A 9,308-nucleotide genomic window follows, 5' to 3' on the forward strand; every position below is an offset into this window, starting at 1 on the left:
GGCCTTTGGGAGGTAATTCATTCATGAGGATGGAGACTCCATGATAGGATTGGTGTCCTTATAAGAAAAGGAAGAGAGCCCTCTCTCTAGGCTCTCCACCATGTGTGGATACAAAGAGAAGACGGCCATCTGCAAACCGGGAAGTGGGCTCTCACGAGACACTGGATCTGCTGAGCACCTAGATCTTGGACTCCACAACTGTGAAAAATAAACGTTTGTTATTTAAGTCACCCAGTCTATGGTTGTTCTCCTTGTAGCAGCCCGAAATGACTAAGGTGGGGAGGGGATGTGGAGAGGAGTTATAAGCAATCCATCAGGAAAAGGGGCTGCAGGTCTTGTTATTTAATATACAGCTTTTAACTTAGTCTTCCTATTTTTCGTTGAGCCGCTTGCCCACTTTAGAGTCCTGGAGTCCAGTACCCACCCATGACAACCTCTCCCCAGAGTAAGTCCTGAGTCATCTTCCAGAGTCACCTGCTTATGTGGGCCTGGTGAATTAGGGGAGAGGTGTCTATAGCTCTCTAGTCAGATGTTTAATATATCCTCTTGTTTCCGTTGCCATACCCCTTCCCCTATGTTCACAGTTACCTCAATTCCTGAATCTCTGTAGAATTCTATTTTTCTTCTTAATATTTTTATTAAGATTTTTAAAATAAGTGTTTAAATACAGAAAAGTTGACAAATAACATCATATATGTCTGTGATACTTGCAAATATACCCCCCTACCCTGGCCACTTTCTCGTTTGGCTTTTGATCTTATTTATTGGGTGTTTGTGATGCAGAAGAGTTTTGGGTTTTTTAAGCGAAGTCATAAGTTCTGGCGTCTGTGTTTTGTTATACGTATAAAAGTCTTTCCCACTTCAAGAGTTAAAAAATATTGTCCTGTCTTCTAGAACTTTACAGTCTCTTACTGTATTTACGTTTTTTGGGAGGATTATCAATTATTGTAAGATATCAGGTAGTGGTAGGTATCCAGCATTAGTCTTTCTTCCCAGCTGCTGGGTATTTATTTGTTGCAGCACAATTCTTTGAATTATTTATCTTTTTTTCTTGATGATTAGAAATGCCATTTTTATTTTAAATTCTTATTTGAATTAAGGTCCTTTCTAAGCTTCTATTCTTTTTCATAGTTTTCGTAGTTTTCTTTTTTGTAAATTCATGCTCTGTTATCATGCCGTTTCAATTATTATTGTAGTTTAATAATAGGTTTAACTATTTGAGGTTGCTAATTTGGGGTTTAATAATAGGTTTTGTTTTCCTCCTACATCGATCTGGAGAACATCTCAGTAAATGCTCAGGTCAAAAGACTTGCAGTAATCCTTTCTCTTTTTCTCACATATTACATCCAATCTATCAGCAAATCCAGTCCATTCTTCCTTCAAAATATATCCTGAATCTGACCAATTCCCTACCACTGCATCCTAGATGAAGCTGCCATCATTTCTCTCCTCTGGATTATCACAATAGCCTTCCAAATGGTTTCCTGGCTTCTGTGCTTCGTGTCCCTACAGAAGCCTGGGTTATGTGTAATTCAGATGTCAGCCTCCTGCTCAGAAACCCTCAAGCAGCAGGTGATCTTACTCCGAGTAAAAGACAAATATTCACACAGCCCCATGACTTCTCTGATCTCATCCTCTCTCACTCTCTCCCTCCCTCAGCACCACCCCAGGGGCCTCCTTGCTATTCTTTAAAAACAAAAAAAACAGCATAATTTACCCCAGGTCTTTACACCTGCTGTTCTGCCACCTGGAACTTGCTTCCTTCACATATCTATTTAGGCTGGTGGCAGAGAGGGAAGAAAGGGAGAAAGAAGCGTAAGTATGCTCTTGTTATAATTTTTGAATTTGTAGTAGCTAGACACCATCTAAACAAATAGAAGATAAAATATATTTCATAATAAAGGTTACAACTAAAACAAAAATACAAACTTCCCAAATTGTCAGAAGAAACACACATACCAACACAAAACATGTGTAGAACATATAGTGAAATATTATAAAAAAGAAGCTTAAAAAATGAAAGAAATCATTAAAACATGATAGAACTAAAACTCATCTATTATTTCTATAAATGTGAATATGCTAAAACCTACCTCTTAAAAAAAAGCCTCTAGATGAATTACAAAACAAAGAACATTCTACACTGTATATTCTGTATATAGAGGGAGCACTAAATTAAAATTACTCAGAAAATTTGAAAATAAAAGGATGAACAAAGATATTCTAGGAAAATACAAATAAAAGAAAGTAGGGGCTGTGATGTTAATCAGATGAGATTCAATACTGGAAAATAATTATAAAGATGACACTTTATAAAGGGTGCAATATACAATGAAGGTCTTACAGATATGCCAACTTGTATGTACAATTTGACCAAAACTGTTGGAAATTGCGAGTGAGGCCTGAGGTGGGGAGGGTTAAGAATCTAGAGGCCCATGTATTGTTTTCTACAGCCTTGAACCATCATTTAAGCACCACCTTCACTTTTTAGGCCACATCCAAGTACTACTTGTACGGTTATTTACCTTATGTTTTTCTTTAAAGTGACTCATTTCTTAACTGAAATAAGTTTATTTAATATAAAAATTGGTAAATGTGAGAGTTAATGCCCTATCCAAAGAAGGCAGGTATGGGGCTGGCCCAGTGGCACAAGCAGTTTAGTGCATGTGCTCCCCAGCACGGCCCGGGTTCGCCGGTTGGGATCCTGGGCGAGCACCGATCCACTGCTTGTCAAGCCATGCTGTGGTGGCGTCCCATATAAAGTAGAGGAAGATGGGCACGGATGTTAGCCCAGGGCCAGTCTTCTGCAGCAAAAAAAAAAAAAAAAAAAAGAGGAGCATTGGCAGATGTTAGCACAGGGCTGATCTTCCTCCCCCCAAAAAAAACAAGAAAGAAAAAAAATGCAGGTGTTCCTTAGTTCTGAGAATGCAGTTCCTTACTACCAAATTATTCAAGTGAAGCCAGAAATCCATCTTATTATATAAAATCTTCTGATTTTTTAATGTTAGCTTAAAGGGACAAACAAAACCTGCCTGTGGTTCTTTTGGCCCTGGGGTCCACCAGTTTTCAGTATTTGTGTCGGTAGGTGCTATGACACACAAAAGGAATCCCTCTCTTGGTCTCCTCCTTCCAGTCTCAGTCAATGGCTCTTCCAACTGAGTGCCCCCTTCTCTCTTCTCCCTCCCTTCTCAGCCACTGATACACCACTTATGACTTTCCTGGACTGTAAACTCCTGAAGAGCAAAGATTATGTCTTTTTGCACACCCTCTCTCCTTCACCCTTGCCACCCCTCCTTGCCTACCAGAGTTTCTGGTCGTTAATAGGTGTCCATTCATTCATCCAACGAATGTTAAGTAGCAGGGAATTAGAAAAGACTTCATAGCTTAAGTGAAAATGTTTATAATAAGTGTAATAAGGACTTGGACAAAAAATAAGCAGAGTTCTGTGGGCTGCAAAGAAGGGGCACCTAATCCTAACTGAAGGAGTAGGGCTAGCTCCCCAGAGGAGGCAATATCTGAACTGATTCTTTGATTCTTGAAGGAGAAGTTGGATTTATCCAGAACAACAACAACAAAAAGGTATGAGGAGGCATTCCAAGAGGAGACAGCAGCTTGGTATGTGATCTAAATTAGATTGGAAAAGCGGATTCCTAGAACATGGGTTGGGAATGATGAATGACGGTGTCAGAGGGAAGTCAGGCTTGGTCATGAAGAACTACACTGAATAACTCATGCCACGCTAGCACGCTATGCAAACTAATACCTCTTCACTTTTTTTTCGCCGGTGTTCCTCCTCTCCCCCACCATCTGCATTTTGTTTCTTCTTATTCTCTGACTGGGAAAATCTCACTGATCCTTCATGTACCAGTTCAAATGCCAATTTTTCTGCAAAGGTGGTCTCAACCTCCTTGTAACTCTCAAGAACAAAATCTGAATTGATTGAACTCCTGTACTTTGCACATACTTTTATTTTAGCTCTAGTTATTTGTTTTATAGTTGTTATTATTAGTTTTTGAGCTAGGTTGGAATTATTTTAAAGTCAAGGACTGTTTTTATGTTCATCTTTGTAGCCAAAGCATCTGTAAGATATTTCATATTTGTTCCTTGAGTGAATAAATATCTACATATTAGTGCTTTGGGAGTGCAAAATGAATGAGAGATTGTCATTGACTTCTCAGAGGAAATAGCAGCTGAGATGGATGCTGAGAATAACTAATATTAGACACAAAAAAGAGTGAGAGAGGACATATCATGCAAATGGAATAGTTGGAGCAAAGACATGATTTCTTATTAAATCATTTGGGTTAAAATGATTGCCCAAGTGATTATTGGAGATAAAGGAAATTTGATGGCATTGATATAGAAGGGAAGTTGTCATGAAATTCCATTTCACACTGAGCTCTTCTTCCATTGCTTTGACCTGTGTTCAAACACTTTTGAGGAGGTGAGGCTATTTGTTTATTTGTGCTAGTGCCGTTGGACAGACAACTATGACAGGTCTTTCTTTCCTTATTGTGTGTATTTGAAGACTCAGCTCATGTTTAACTTTCTCCTTGCAGTCTTTTCCAACTACTACTGAAACTCAAAGGGATTCTTTCTCTTTTCTGAATCTCTCTTGACTTTCTGCTGGTATGAAATCTTTCAATACAAATTATAAACCCCAAAGGTATGTTTACTTCCTTTGTAATTGCATTCTTTATACTTTTATTTATATCTGTAAAGTGACTTTTTGGCTTGCAGTTGATATTTGTAAGACATCATAAATATTTACCACATATATAAACATGTATATACACACACACGCATATATACACAGATAGTTGACTCTCTGTTTTACCCTCCCAAAGAAGAAAAAAAAAAATCTCATTACTCTTTGGAAAATTAGAAGATTAAGTCTAGAAAAATGTGCTTCATTCAGGAAGTGTATTATTTTAAACGTTTCCTATTGTTTAAGATGTATTTGAAGGCAATGAGAGATTAGAAATTTTATTTGACATTACATGTGGAGTTTCTTGGAGCTCTTACCCTGCAAGTGTGCATTTTTCTGTGCCTACTGATAAAGAACAGTCTGAGATCTGCTTGCTTTGATCTGCTTACAGTCTGGAGTTTGATTCCTCCCTTAGGGTTTACATTCTTATCTTTTTTTTCTTAGGACACTAATAAAAACTTAGCTGATTGAAACTGCTTCTTTGAAATCAAGTGGTACACTCCCATTAGTCAATGGTACAGCAGTTTTTCTAATCATGACTAAATGTTAATGAGAAACTTACAAAAAAGAGACTTTGTTCCCCTATACCTAGTAACTTGCCATGGAAAGGTGTGGCCAGGACTCCCCCTGGTGGGCACGGTAACAAGTACATGGGAGTCTCTAGGACTTGGCACTTCTCACTAGGCTTTCAGCCTATGGAGCAGATGTTAATAGAAGAGGCCAAAAGGGGCCGCCCCGTGGCTTAGCAGTTAAGTGCGTGCGCTCCGCTACTGGCGCCCCGGGTTCAGATCCCGGGCGCGCACCGACGCACCGCTTCTCCGGCCATGCTGAGGCGGCATCCCACATACAGCAACTAGAAGGATGTGCAACTATGACATACAACTATCTACTGGGGCTTTGGGGAAAAAAAGGAGGAGGATTGGCAATAGATGTTAGCACAGAGCTGGTCTTCCTCAGGAAAAAGAGGAGGCTTGGCATGGATGTTAGCTCAAGGCTGATCTCCCTCACAAAAAAAAAAAAAAAAAAAAGAAGAGGCCAAAGGACAAAAAGGGAAGGAGAAAAATGTGGAATGTTTGGGTTACTTCTCTCGGTTTAGATTTCCAATCTTGTCACCTTTGTACGGTGTGTTTATTGCTGCTGTTCTCTTCCAGTTTCTTGTTCTGGGTCTTTAGACAGTGTTGATCAAACAAAGGGAATAACAAGCAACCTTACACTCAAAACAACTATAGTTGGCTGACTATAGTTCTGGCCCAACTATAGTTGCTGATCAAGAAAAAGGTTTCTTTGAATTGAAATGGTCATGGTGATGCAGTGGTAATGATTCCTACTACATTGTGATAGGCTGTTAAACAGCTGAACAATAATGGACAATAATGAATAATAGAGCACACTGAACCAGGTCTTGGGCAATGTGTAGAGTGCTTCACATGCATTTCATCTTCATGACAGCCCTGTGAAATAGTCGGTCCCATTATCCCTGTTTTATAGGGGCTCTAATAGGTTAAGTGACCTGACCAAGGTCACACAGTGGAAAAGGCAGAGTCCTTACCTCTTTGTTTGTTAGGGACTCTCCAGGGTGCTCACTGATGGGAAGTGAATTATTGAGAATAGTTTTGGTATAAATATCCATTTAACCTTCCTCTTCAAAATTACATTGTGGTATAGCTTAATTTAAAACATCACTCTTTGTACTGAGATCATGCAACATTTCCATCCAGATCAGGTATTTTTTAATTAGGCAATGACAACAACACATAACGCCATTGATTTAACTTCTTGGCCTTTCTGCTGAAGTGATCAAGGTTGAATACAAGGCCTTTTAAGATTTGGCTAAAGCAGTAAGGACCAGCCTCTTCTACACGGGTTTAATCCTTTGTCCTGCTTTCACCTGATGAGTCAGGGATGACAATAATTTCATCTCGCACATTAAGTCAGGAAAAAAAATACTATTAATGAGATCATTCCACAGGAAGGTGCACTGCAGACATAAGTGGAGAACAAATCAAGGCCATCTCGGAGGAGAGGGCAAGGCAGACTTCTCTGGTCTCCCAGTTTGGAGACTTGCTTGCCCCTCTTCCTCCTTAAACACTTACTCATTCTTCAGCTTTTATTGTCCTGACCTCTGGTTCCGGATTTTTTCCCCTTGTGCTCTTATAGCTTATGTATTTATCTCCCTCACCTCATATCTCTAATCATATTGATAATGGCCTGATTACTTGTCTGTAATACCAACCTTCCCCCCTACTAAGAGTGGGGGGTTGATCAACTCCTTAAAGGGCAAGGATTGTTTCACTCTTGTTACTTACAGCCTGGCAAACAGTACGTGCTCAATAATTATTGGTGGACACTGCTGTAAAAAGACCCTGCAATTTTAAAAACTGCTTTTTTCTCCTCACGCAGAAAAATAGAGGACCTTTTCAGAAAACTGTCTTGGGAAGGTTAACAAAATAAGTTTGCCAATGTTCAAACATTTCTCTGTATTATTTATGTAGAAACCAACTCTGAATCTCTTTCTGTACTTCTTTTAGCAGGGGATATTATTTTAGGGTAAGGAAGCCAATCTAGTTTGTACTATGCGCGATATACTATGATGGATGCTTAAAACCATTATTTCTAACCCTCTCAGGGTAGGTATAATCCTCCTTTTACATGTTTCAAAAAAAATAATAAAAGGGGCTGTATTAGTCAGGGATCTCCAGAGTAATATATATATATATATATATATATATACAAAGAGAGATTTATTAGAAGAAATTGGCTCATGAGATTATGGAGGCTAACAAGTCCCACGATCTGCAGGGTGAGTCAGCAAGCCAGAGACCTAGGAGATCCGATGCTGTAGTTCTAGTCCAAAGACTGGCAGGCTTGAGACCCAGGAAGAGCAGATGTTTCAGCTCAAAGGCAGTCAGGCAGGACAAACGCTCTCTTCCTCCTGGAAGGGTCAGACTTTTTGTTCTATCCAGGCCCTCAGCTGATGGGAGGAGGACTGCCCACATTAGGGAGGACAATCTGCTTTACTCTATTGATTTAAACATTAATCTCATCCAAAAACACCCTCACCGAAGCACCTAGAATAATGTTTGACCAATATCTAAGCACTCTGTGGCCCAGTGAGTTGACATATAAAATTAACCCTCACAGAGGCCGACAGAAAATTATTTCTTTAAGTGGTAGAACAGGGATTTGAACTTAAGTCTGATCTAGAAGCCTATGATTGTTGCACCAGTCCACACACTGTCTCCAAAACATAATAAATGCAATTAGAAAGCCTTCCAGGTTGACAAACACCAGAACCTTTGGTCTTTTTCATAGCAGCTTTCTCTTTTCCCAAAACAACGTCCACAGAGTTTAAATGTCCCAAGTGCCACGTTTTCCCCCAATTATGATGCATCACAGGCATACTGACTTAAAACAAACTATCTGGGTAGTAGTAATGTTTGTTGGTTGGTTGATTTTTATACTAGAAGTTTAGGCACAGAAGTATCTATTAGACTAAATTATAGCCAGTCTTGTCAAGATAAGATAGCTATTCAGTGAATTTTCCTAATAAGCATGTTCAAAAGTCTATAATACTAGATGTAGAGGAGGAAATTTGAAAAAAAAAAGATAATCAGGATTATGGGGCAGAACAAGACAGAAATATATCGACTTTTCGGCAATTACCTTTGTATCCTTTTAAAATTACATTCAAATCTCTTATTAATTAAAACAAGTACTTATTGAGCACTTGCTATGTACTTGTAACTGTTTTGGGTACTGGGTATATTGTAATGATCAAAATTTGAAACATTTTCTTTCTCCAGGGTTAAAAAAAAAAAAAAAAGCAAGTCATGTAGCATTACCAATGACTTGGCAACCCAGATGCCAAATTGTGAGGGAGTCACAGAGCTGTAAACTGTACAAGGGACCAGACTTTTGGGGGCACAAAGGTACTTCAGGATCAGGGACTTAAATGCACACACTGGATGGCACTGTTACATAAAGAAATGTAATTTATGATTCAATATTTTCATTATCATCAGCAACTTTACACCAGCTGGCATCCAGAATCAGGAGGAAAGCAGTAACCAGCAATGGACAGCGGATATTATTTTAGCTTCTGTGCTAGAAGCAGCTTCCATGTAGATCCTAAGAGAACTAGTATTGAAAGAGAAAGGGATGAGGTTGCGTTAAGTGATGATCAAAATGCTCTTGGTTGTAAGGGATGTAGAGGTGCGGAGATAAGGAAGATTCATGCGGCAGCCACAGGGCAGACTGCGAGTTGGAAAGATGAAGGCTGAGAAATGTTAAAACTGTAAAATCGTAATGGTATTACGGGGAACATACAGCCTTATTGCCTAGAACGAGCAGAGGGAGCCTGTGTCTGTGTCGAGAGAGTTTAGGATAAAGAGAAAGGATTACTGTGCAGAGACGGGGTACATGAATGGAACTCTATCTTTCATAGTTGGCAGATTTTGAAATAAATTTTAGCAGATTTAGCTAAGTTTAATGGATGATAGAGCCATAAAAGACATCCTCTCTCATGTCTATCTTGTATGGAGTTAGATGAGCCACTGCCTAACCCCATAATGAAAATGTTGGTAGGCAATATTACCAGCAG

This window comes from Ceratotherium simum, chromosome 6 (assembly GCF_057802395.1).
Source record: "Ceratotherium simum simum isolate JZ-2026a chromosome 6, ASM5780239v1, whole genome shotgun sequence".
In the NCBI taxonomy this organism is placed as follows: domain Eukaryota; kingdom Metazoa; phylum Chordata; class Mammalia; order Perissodactyla; family Rhinocerotidae; genus Ceratotherium; species Ceratotherium simum.